The sequence below is a fragment of the Sitophilus oryzae genome, unplaced genomic scaffold (assembly GCF_002938485.1).
Source record: "Sitophilus oryzae breed Bouriz unplaced genomic scaffold, Soryzae_2.0 scaffold_1395_pilon_pilon, whole genome shotgun sequence".
Lineage (NCBI taxonomy): Eukaryota > Metazoa > Arthropoda > Insecta > Coleoptera > Curculionidae > Sitophilus > Sitophilus oryzae.
In genome coordinates this window covers 331,022-343,410 of record NW_022146054.1, presented here as the reverse complement: position 1 = coordinate 343,410, position 12,389 = coordinate 331,022, and positions in this window count along the sequence as shown.

Below are 12,389 nucleotides of genomic sequence, written 5' to 3'. Positions count from 1 at the left end.
AGCTACACAAAGCAATTTTAGGAAATTCATCCTCTTAGAGAGTAAAATTATCTCGGAACAGTTTGTTGTATGAAAATTCCTTACTATTTGGTCTAGAAGAATGAAATCCTACAAAAAGAATTAGTAGAAATTTTTGAAATTCATCAACCAAATGGGTAAAGTTAGTAAAAATTTATATAAAACTTGGTGACCTCTGGATTATACACATAAAAATGGGCACAAAGGTAAAGCGAATTTATGAAATTTATACCCTTAGGGAGTAGAATAGGGAATGAAAGTTTGCTGTACGAAAATGCAATATTATAACAATTTAAACCAGACAGTATAAAATTTTATACAAGGGTTTATTTAGTTTTGTATTTTATCCTTCAAAGAATAAACAATAACCTATAAAGAGAGTATTAGTGCTCTTAATAAATAAAAAAAAGATGAAAAATAAAAAACGTCTATGCTCACTAGCTCTCTATAAAGAAGTAAAAAATCATTTAAATCAATGCATGAACGATTCGAGGTGTGACGCGAACGTAGTCGCGAGAAAAAGCTAGTAATTTATTAAATTATTTTATTTAACTCATTAATTTTCATCGAAAAGGAATTTTTGAAATTCGCCACTATATTAGTTAAAAAACTAAGAAACTCATATCAAATTTAAGTTTTGCGATTTTGACTTATACTTTTACAAAATCTGAACACATTTTAAAAGAAAAAAGTTTTTGATAATATTTGTGTAGATTGCCTACAAGTTGTATAACATAAATTTCTACGACCGGTCTACCTAGTGGTCTGCAGCATCGCCTTGTGGTGCAAACGTGGGCCTGTTAATCTGTAACGTGACGCACAACAGCCAAGAAAAACAGAAGCGTGGCTAAGAATTTAGTAATTTAAAAAAGTCTTTTAGATACAGTAGTAGGTATTAAAAGTTTTGTGTTTAAATGGGGTTTGCCTTTAACAGTTAAAATTATATCGTAAAGTGTAACTTTCCGTAAGAATTCTTTTTTTGCTTGCTTGTTTTACGGATAGGTGCGATCGCATAATTATTATTGATAATGTTTTATTTAATTTTAACATTACTACTTTTTCAGTGAATCTTTAAATCTGTTGTTTTTTGTTAAGTTCGTTATTTAAACATATGTATGTAATACACTCATATTAACACTAATGATATTTTTACGTTTTTATTCATCATTTTCAATGCCCCCCCCCCCCGGTTGCATCTTTGTGAAGGACTGTGAATTTTTTACCACCGTACAAATACCTCTTCCTAGAGTTATTTGTACGGTGTGTTTACCTTTTTTTAGAATGGGACGAACTGTAAATAATTCTTAGACTACTAGTTTTATACATATCTATATACAGAGTGACCCAGGCCTCCAAATACCCATATAAAACTTGAATAAATTACAACTTACCAAAGTGTTTGCCGAATTGTATTTTTTTTTCTAATTGTTAAATTTAGAATTTTATTGTATTTTCTAAAAGACCAACAAAATGTATACTGTGTGGTGCATTGGAACACGGGACATAGGAAATCACATGTAAATTTTGAAAAGCTGAAATATTATCACCCCAGATGATTTTATGCAAAAAATGTATTAGACTTATTTGAAGAGGCGTTAAAGTTGTACTTTTGTCTAGAATTTCATTTCATTTGGAAATTTATTTGCAAAAATCCACCTTCAAATTATCAAAATTTATAATACGGCCCAGAGAAAGCTACAATTAAAATACCAGCAAAAATTGAATTATGTCTTGAAGATAAATAATGAAGATGAATAGAGTAATTTTGTATAAAATAATTATGATTTTCGCAACTTCTAAAAAAGTTACGAGGGTTGAACGGCATTTTGCTGGAAATAGTATTTCCGCTGTGTTGATATGTTCGTAGCTCAGTCTCCGGAAATCCTATTCAACACTGTACCTAATGTACCTAACCACGAATGTACCTAACGTCTAATAACGAATAAATCAATAGTTTAAAGAATAAACCAGAGGTTTGAAACTCTAAAGGCACAGTATTAAGCACATGGAAGTGCGAAGACAAAAATACTGAACACGAAGAATACAACAACGACTTGAATATTGTGCATGTTGTAGGAAAGAAAAACATTGATCCCGTCTATTGGTAATACGGTAGGAAAAGACCACAGGATCTTTCGCCGAACGATTTTTCCTGTGGACCACACTCAAAAACCGTCTTTATGGGTATATTAAATACAGAAACTTAGATGAACTGAAAAAGACGTCTCTGTGGAACAGCTTTGTATTGTGAGGCGTGAATTTTACAATCATTTAACAATGATTAAATTAACGAACTTTTCCAAACCACATAAATTCTTGTAAACAAAAAAAATGTGATATCAGATTTGATAATGACACAATCACATTTATGCTGGTATTTTATTTGTAGCTTTCTCTGGGCCGTGTTATAAAATTTTAGTATTTTATCGGTTGATTTTTCCAAATAACTTTGAAAATGACTATTCCAAATAAAACGAAATTCTAGGCGAAAGTACAACTTTAACGCCTCTTAAGAAAGTCTAATATAATTTTTGCATAAATTTATCTGGGGAGATAATATTTGACTTTTTCACAATTTCCATGGCATTTTCCGAGGGAATTCCTATGTCCCGTGGAGCCATGCACCACACGGTATATAAAACGAATATCTAAGTTAATACAAAGCGAATAGACAGACAAAAGTAGGTAGATATAATCTAGTTTAAGATTGTATCAAAAGATCACTTAAGCAAAAAAGGTTAGAAGACAACGTTTATTCGACGTCGCAGAAGCTTCTACTTTGCTGTAGTACAAGTCCAACGTCGGCACAACGTTATAAAAACGTTTAAATTTATTTTAATACCTAAGGTAGGGAGCTAACTATTTTTTGTAACTAATCCAACGTTGCGTTTAGTAAACATGTGGTCGCAAGTCGTGAAAATGCTACTTGGGAATGTTATTATTTATTTACTACAGTTCCCTTATAATATCCATTTTAAGTGTCCATGTTTCGCATGCATAGGTTGTGTTGCCAATTCTTTCGATGATTTTTCTTTTTCTCTTGTTCTCTTGTGTTGCTGATATTCACTCCCAGATATTTGTATGAATTGACTTGTTCCAAAATGATGTCATTTATCTCTATATTTATACTAAGGGCTGGCAAAGGTTAGTCTTGGGTCGAGATTTCCGTATGTAAGAAGAGTATAATGCGTTTATAATGTACTGAACAAAGAGAGGACAGTAAACACGTTGCCAAACGTATGAAATAAACCAAGAAACTGTGCACATCGCTAAGAGACGTGGAAGGGGATATAGTAGATTTGTCGCAGTTGACCGGTCGACCCAATCAATACCTCTGTCAGTACTTAAAGTTCTAGGGAAAGGTTTACGTCATGCGTTCAGCTTCACGATTTAATTACGTCTCGTGATACTTGATTTGTTTATTTATTAACGAGTCGTTTTAATTTTCCCTATAGCTTCAATTTTTTTAAGTGCAAGCTAGAAACACTTGCATTTTTGGTAAAAATAAGTGGAATTGAGTGTGTGTTCGATAGTGGTCGCGCTATTAGAACTCTGAATTCAAAAATCGATATTTCGAAATCTATTAGAAATAATAGATTGTAGTTTTTCAAGAACTTTGTTAATATTTCTGCTGTATTTTCTTTGTATACAGTATGTGAAAATCTTTATCAATAAAAAAATTACACGATTGCTGAAAATTGCTATGCTGTAAAAGTAAATGGATGGATTGTTTACAATTTTTGAATGGAAAAAACAACCTTATCGATTTTTTCTTATGTAAACATATTGTAAAATATCCGAACTTGAAAATAAAAAAAACTTTCAATATCTAAAGTGGTTCTTGAGTTATGGCCTGTTATGTGTTAAAAAGTTGAGTTTTTAAATTACCGCGATTACTAACGTTTTCTCGTTATAAAAAAAATTACACCCTAACGATATCCTTATAATTCCATTTCAGATGCTCAGAAACATTACAAACCTAATGATTTTGTCTAGTTATCTCTTGAAAAAAAGTCTTTTAAAAATAAGCGGTTTGCGATCGTGATTTTACTTTACTTGAAAGGGAAAGGCGTATCGGCAACGCCGCAACAACACACCGTCGCGCGTCGCGTCGGTCGGTCGCATTTCTCTCACTCCGACTTAATAAGATCCCTATGCGATTTACTTCCACACATGTAAATGCAGACCCAAAAGTAACAGTTGCCAGCACGGTATTGACTTCTCTTACCTAAAATCATAACTTTTGTTTTAATCTCATTGATTGTTACATTTCTCTCTCTTAGAGCTGCCAGCCAGATTTCTAGTTTCTTTTCAGTTCTTTTTCGCTGTGAGCTAAAATTGTCAAGTCATCTGTTTTTTTTTATTTTATCAAAAATAAGATTATTTAAACTTTTCTTGAAAACTACAACTAAATTGCATTGTAATTTTCGTATTTAGCACCCCAAAATGGAGCTAAAAATACTATGTAATCTAAGTTACTTTTTATAAAAGATACCACCAATAAATTTAAATTAGTTGTCCAGTATTATTAAACCACCCTCACTACAGAAACAAAAATAAGAAAAAAATATATATATACAGATCTACTTAATGTTTAAATCTAGGTTAATCACAGACACTTTAGACCTCTAAGTACTCCTAAATATGTAAATTAATGACATTAATATAAACTATTGCCATCAATTATCATAAGTAATACTTGAGATCTTCAAGTGCTATCATGTTTACGCGAGGATTCACAATGTAGTTTTTTTATCATGTAATTTAATTATTTTGTCTAACTAAAGAATTTCGTAATTGGCCGTTAAACAAGAATTATAAAGTAACTGCATCAGGGGAAAGTCTATAAAAGGCCCGATAATGAAGGAAATAATAATCGAGCTTGTCTTGCAAATCTGATCAAAGAAGGGACAGACAAGCTTCGAGGGATTATACTTATCCGCCGGCAGCGAGAATTTACGATTATTAATGAAACTTTGGGAAAATGTCCGGACGTTTACTAAATATCAAAAGTTGTGGATGACAAAATAGTTAAATAAAGTTTAATGAAATAATTTTGATGGTTTTGGATAAATATAAAAGTTTAGTTGCAAGCAGTGGTGGCGCGTAGTTGCATATTTTAGATATTACACTTTTTGGACGTGGTTCTGTATTCTTTTTTACCTATAAGATCGTCAATCTTAAGGCGGCGAATTATATAATCTTACTGAAGTGAAACTTCTTTACGCGCGATGGGAGTAAAAATTCAAAACCGTGACACGACGAGTTTAAAAGTGCCAATCTTGACATACGAGCTAACGAGAAAAAAGTGGTAAGTCGATGAGGAAGTTGAGATGGGCTTTTGGAGGCGTCGTAACTCGAGCCCTATGAGAGCTAGGGCCTGAAGCTCGGAATGTAGATGCGGCTCAAACATAGACTTAAAATAAAATATAGACTGAGCATCTCATTCATAAATAGCTGGAAAATGCGGACAGACAATGTCTTGTTATTGTTGTGTTATTGTTTTAGGCTCTAACGAGTGCGACACCAGCGATAGATAGGTTGTCTCTGTCGTAACGGTCGTTCCCTGACGACTCTGACGAGGAATGCAACACTGTCTTTCGTTCCTCAGTACACCTGAACTCTCCGTACCATAGCCGGGTAATTTTTTATATTTTAATGAAGCTTTAATTCAATTAAAAAGATATCGTATTTAACTTTTTTATATTTTATTAAGATTTAAGGGACGTTTTTTAAATAAAAGTTTAGAAAAAACGCCCAAAAACGATAAAAATAATAAAATACATGTTATAGAAAAAAATTTAATAATCGAAATTATGTATTTAATTTTTGAAATTAATAATAAATTATTAATTTTAATCAAACATTATCTAAAAAAAACAGGATCTATTCTATAGATATAATAGAATCGGCGACATGGACAGAGAAAAAACTTCATGACTGTTGTATTTTTTTTTCTAGTAAGTGATGTCTTATTATGTAAATTAGAGAAAATAGAAATCTATTCCATTAAAGCAAGTTTTTAGGAAGTGGATAAAATGAAGACTACATTTATTTAACTCGCTACTATCTTTATTATACCGGCTGCGTCCCAAAAGTGGCTCACCCCCATAATTTTTTTCTTTTTTTTCAAGTAAAAAAACAAGATTTGGTATGTTAGTATATGACATAAATTAGAATTGATTGACGCATTCAATTGTTTTTGGTCACTTCTTGTTTCACCGGAAATGACTATAACTTCTGATTTTTAAATGGCACCCTAGGTATATCTCTTTATTCGATAGAAAATGACACTCTGAATAGAATGACATATCATATGTCAACTCTTGACATTTTCTCATATGGTTTAATTGAAATTGTAAAGCGCGGTTCATAACGACAATTGGACTCGAAATGTCAAGTAACAATATATTCATAAAAAAATGGTTTTTCGAAATATGCTAATGAGTCACCATTGTTCCATTTGAAAAAATTGACATATGATTAAAAATACGATTTGTACATCTTTTAACCGGCCTAGACAAGACACGAAAAACATTAGACGATCAAAACTATTTTCCCAAGGTTCCTTGATTAAAAGTTAGTGTTTTTAACACCGCCATGGCACCCTGGATTGAAATTTAAAATACGATTTGTTTTTAACCGACAATGCCAAAAGTTGACATATGATATGTCATTCTATTAATAATAATTAAAAGTAATTAATTTATGTCATACACTACCATACAAATCTGAAGAATTCTTGTATGTTATTTTAGATTCTGAAGATAGTTTTAGAATAAACCGGTATATATTTTTAATAAAAACATGATTAATTTTTTAACCGATGCCTAATATAATTTATCTTGTAAATAACAGGGTTATAATTATGATTTTGTTACAAAAACTTTTATATAAATGATTATGTAATAGAAAAAATTCAGATTTTACATTTTACTAAAATACACACACCGGAAAAATCTAGGGATATCATTTTATTAAAGTTAAAAATAAATGTTTTGAATAAATAACCACATATTTGTAGGCCGATTCTTTCTACTTCGATTGAAACGAAGTAGTCACACTAGTTATTTCTAAATTTGGGATATTTGCAGAAGTGTTTGTGCATTTTTTGTCAAATGTATAAAAAGCACCTAGTATCAGTTGTTCGAATTTAAACTGTACTGGCTATGTTTTTATGATAACTGACCAGAATTCATTCAAATAACTCTGTTTAGTATTAAACGACATTATGGAGCGTAGACATCTTAACAGAGACGAAATGCTAAGGGCTATGGGTATGCTTGAAGCTGGAATGCGCCAAATCGACGTAGCTGGAGCATTAAATACAACGCAAAGTGTAATATCGCGATTAAGTGCACGCTATCGTGAAAGTGGTGATGTTGCTGAAAGGCACACAAGGCGACATCGCATTACTACCCCTCAGCAAGATCATTTTTTTACAATTAAATGCTCGACGCCGACCGACTCTTACAGCACCAGAGCTTAGTTTAATTCTCCAGGAAACACATAATGTAACCGTTAGTCCTGACACTGTTCGCAATAGATTAAGACAGGTCAACTTAAGAAGCAGACGCCCCTGGAGAGATCAACCCTTAACGAGAGGAAATCGAGAGGTACGATATTTGTGGGCCCAAGATCATGTTCAGTGGTCGAATGAACAATGGGCCAATGTTCTCTTCACTGATGAGTCACGCTTTGGAATTCATCCGGATTCGAGAAGGCTTAGGGTATGGAGACAACCGGGAAATCTTATTCGGTTGGATCATGTTCAGGAAATGCACCCTTATCAAGGTGGAACAGTTATGGTCTGGGGAGGAGTCCAGTTAGGCCGAAAAACCGATCTCGTTTTTCTTGAAAGGTTTCTAACAGAAATCAAATATCGTGATTTAATTCTTGAGCCTGTCGTGTTACCATATGCCAATGATTTTGGGAGAAACTTTATTTTCATGCATCACAATGCACGGCCTCATACAGCCAGAGTGGTAAGTGAGTTTATCAATGCTCATCAATTAAACATCTTACCCTGGCCGGCACAATCTCCTGACCTCAACCCCATCGAGCACGTATGGGACTCGCTCCAAAGAAGAATTTTGAGAATGGGTATGCCTCGTGAAACTCGTAGGGATCTGGTTCGGGCCGTGAACGCAGCGTGGCAGGCTGTACCTCAAGAAGAGATCGACAACCCGATCAGGAGCATGGATAGACGATGTAGGGCTGTAATGAACAGTAGAGGAGGCCATACCCTTTATTAAGTAAAAATGGTTTTATCTTTTTTTTTAATTCACAGTTTAGAATAAAAAAAATGTGTGAATTTTTTTGAGTTCAATAAAAATCAAGGTAAATTTGAAAAATTCGGTAAATTTCGCATTTTTATTTCCAATACGTCCTGTAAACTATTTGTTTATTTTAATTTTATTATATCAGAAATGCAAATAATAAAATTACTGACGATGGCTGGATAAAATTGTAATATCCCTAGACTTTTCCGGTGTGTGTATTATATAAATAAGCGCCTTTCTACAACAACGCCAGTGACTCCAAATTGGTAAATTGAGAGTTGCCTACCGGTCGAAAGTCGTTTCAAGACTCAAATGGATTATTTAAGTCAAATTTCTTGCAAATTTGGCACTGGCGAACCATATTTTATCGTTCTTGAATACAAAAAGTAAATAAAATAAACATTTAAGGACTACAAACTAAGAAAATACAATAATACAACCAGAGAGAAGTAGCAGCAACAATGATTTACTACACACGTGCGACGCGTACTACAAGTTAATAGAAGAATGAACAGGCGACCTCGCCTCTAATCGGTGTTGCCATATTGTAAAGGATTTATCCTTTTTACATAGTATTCGACTTATAATTAAGTAGTATAAGGACTATTTAATACATGCCATACATACTATGGAATATTAAAACCTACTTTATTAAAATGCAGTATTAATATCTCAATATATGTGTATAATGAGTAAAAAAATATTGATAATATTAAAGACGTGACAACATAGGCTGGACGAGAAGGTTTGGTCGGCTGCCGTTAAGTGTACCCAGAAGTAAACATTTGTACAAAAATGATTGTTTGACCGCGTTCAGATGTAAATAGTGTAGTCTATATTTTATTTTAAGTCTATGGGCTCAAAGAGCATAGTATCACTGTGACAGTTAGTTTTGACGTAAGAAATGGCAAAAATTAATGTCGTCCGGTCGTGACCAAATTTGGTGGGTAGGCTATGTGAGCGACGCGAGGGTGCACACTCCGACACCCTGCAAAGTTGTATATGACGTTTTTTTTACATCTTCATCAGGGAAAAAATAAAAGAAACCTTGAATATTAAATTCAGACAAAATATAATTTCAATAGAAATCCAATTTAAAGACAAAAAAATAAAAATACACTCTATGCTTACATAATTGTTGTCTCAACCCTTGTTTTAATAGTAATGTTTAATGACTCAATTATAACTGGATAACTGCAATCGCGTCCTGTAATTTAAATATATTGAATATCTATTATATTCCTAGAACACTATTGACATAAAGGTAATGGAATGGCTGGTAATCCAATTTTATTGGTAGAACTTTATTTTGTGGCTTTCAAATATAGTAGTTTAATGTCATTTATTTAGAATTAGAATGTAGAATGTAGAATGAGTGAGTAGGGGGGTTAATCACTGCGACCTTAAAGATATATTGTGCCCCCCTTCCTTGAGTCATCACACAGTCTCTAACCCATCATACCCCTGTTGTAGGGGGACATGGTATTTCCCATCCTCCTCTGACAACAGATGTTCTTCCTCCGAGGGTACACACCCTTTCGCGGTTGGAGTTTGGCTCTCCGTGCCCTTCACAGTCGAAGAGCTTGCCTCCGGCTGAGATACCCGTGAGGTGTTGGCTGGAGGATCTGTCTCCATTGTCTCCACCTCTTTAACTTGTTCTCTCCTTAGAGCTGATAGATCGATGTCCTTACATTGAAGTTCTGACCCTGGATAAGGCTCAGCAGATAGGTGGTGTATTTCCCCTTGCTCCTCGGCAGAAATCCCGTGTTGGCCGCCCCTTTAGGGATGTTTTCACCCTTCACTGCAACGAGTTTCGGCCCTTGCAAATTTTAAAGCTTAGGTGCGATTTCCACCAACCAATTCGCCGACTCTTGAGATACACAATCTATGAAGATCATGCCCTTTTATGGGGATGAGTCAGGTTGTTTCTTGGCTTCTTTACTCTCCCCTTTTCGGATGAGTGTTTTCGCTTTTGCTTCCTCTGGAGCGAGCCCTTTGTGGAGCAGTCGGAGGTATCTCCGTGCTTCTGCTCCGCTCAGACCCACTCTCCGAGGATCGTCTAGCCCGCCTGGTTGACCCAGGCGGGGTAGACAAAACGGTAGCTTGTGTCGCTTATTGAGTCTAGAGGTAGGCTCCCGACCCTTACTGGAGAAGGTAGTAGCCTATTTAGAATTAAATAGAGTATCTTTTCACTACATAACTTCACTTTTAAACAGCAGCATCGACTAAATGAGAGGATCTCTAGAAGACTCAGTAGAATTGCTTATTAAACAACTATATTTTTGAAACTAACTGCATCGGCTCCAAGAGAGAGTATAAAAGATGCGATAGGGTAATAATAATCGAGCTTGTCGTGCAAATCCGGTCAAAGAAGGAGCAAGATTCAAGGGATTAAACTTATCCGCCAGCAACGGAAATTTACGATTATTAATGAAACTTTGGGGAAACGTTCGGGCGTTTGCCGAATGTCGAAATTTCTTCGAGGTTGGGTGGCGTTTCGCCGCTGACAGTCTGTTAAAGGAAAAACCGTATCAAAATCATGGAAAGATTTATTTTATCGATTCTTTCCATTAGCCTTATTAAAGGTGATACGACGCTCGATAAGACCGAGAAATAAAACGCTTTTCCGTACAATAATGCATTTCTAGACGAGTTTAAAAGGGCCAATTTTATTTTTTCCCCAAATTTTTGCAATATGTTTATAGATATATGCCAGTTTATTTAGAGATTTACAATAATTGTTGAAAAATAATTTTAAATGTATCAACTGCAAGCTGCAGTGGAAAGTAAATATAAAAAATAAAACAAACTATTGCCTATAAAACGATATAGTCTTAATAAAAACTCAATCTAGAGAAGAATAAATACACACTCAATACACTGAAAAAAATATAAGTAATTTTACAAGAAAAATTGATACATTAGAGTATTTTTAATAAGAAACTTGTAAGAATAAGATATTTTCGCATAGTTTAACAAAAAATGTAATTTTACAAAACAGCTTAATAATTTTAAATGATTATTACTGAACGATATTATTTTCACAATGAGCTTTGTGAGTTTAAAAATTAAATTTTAATCAGAAATACAAGCTTGTAGTAAAATTGCATGACTCTAGACATATTCACAGAACTTGTGTTTCTTACATGCATAAGTTCTGTTTTGTGATTTTTTATTAACCTTTATAGTAAATATTATAATATTATAACACGTGTTCTATTATTTATTAATATTTACTAACGCTTTATAACGTATTGTATTTACAAAAGTAATTGCAAATTCACTATAATAAAATGTTTTAAATTGTTGTGACTCTGTAGTAATAATAAAGGAAGATGGTGATTTTAAAAGATAAATTTCAAATGAATAAGTAAATTTACTTTTTTATCTAATTTATAACTTATCTAATTATTAAGTTAAATTTACTATGAGATACACATTTTTTAAATAAATTCTCTCTCTCTCTCTCTCTCTCTCTCTCTCTCTCTCTCTCTCTCTCTCTCTCAGAGCCTCCTCGGTTTTTCGATCGTGCTCATGAGCGTCCAATATAACTGTAGCCTTAACTTTGTAATGAAAAGTTTGTTCTAAATATATACTATACATATAATAAACGCGTGTTGAAGTATTAATTCTGTGGAATCTATATCAATATAACATAAAACGAGATGTAATTAACAAAATATCATCGTAACAGCTATTTTAGAAACGTCTAGGTTAATTCATTTCACTGAGATTTATGAAAAAAAATCCTTTGCCTCGGATACAGATACCGCTACGTTTTGAAATAGATCAAAACAAAATTGAACGAGGCGCCAAAAAAATATCCCCACGCCTTCCTCAGGAGTAGTTTCCGGCGCTTTTAAGAATCGAAAGTAAGTTGAGGCAAAAAGAAGTGGACCAAGACAAGTAAATAAATCGAAATGCGTCAAAGTTGGACGAAGAAATGTGACCTTGACATGTTTCGAAGAGTTTTTCGCATAGTGCAGGCGCTGTTTAAGAAACTACAGTTAAATTTGTAAATATTTTTTAATACACTTACGTGCATAGAAATCGGCCCAAGGCAAGGCAAACTTTTGAAGTTAACTATTA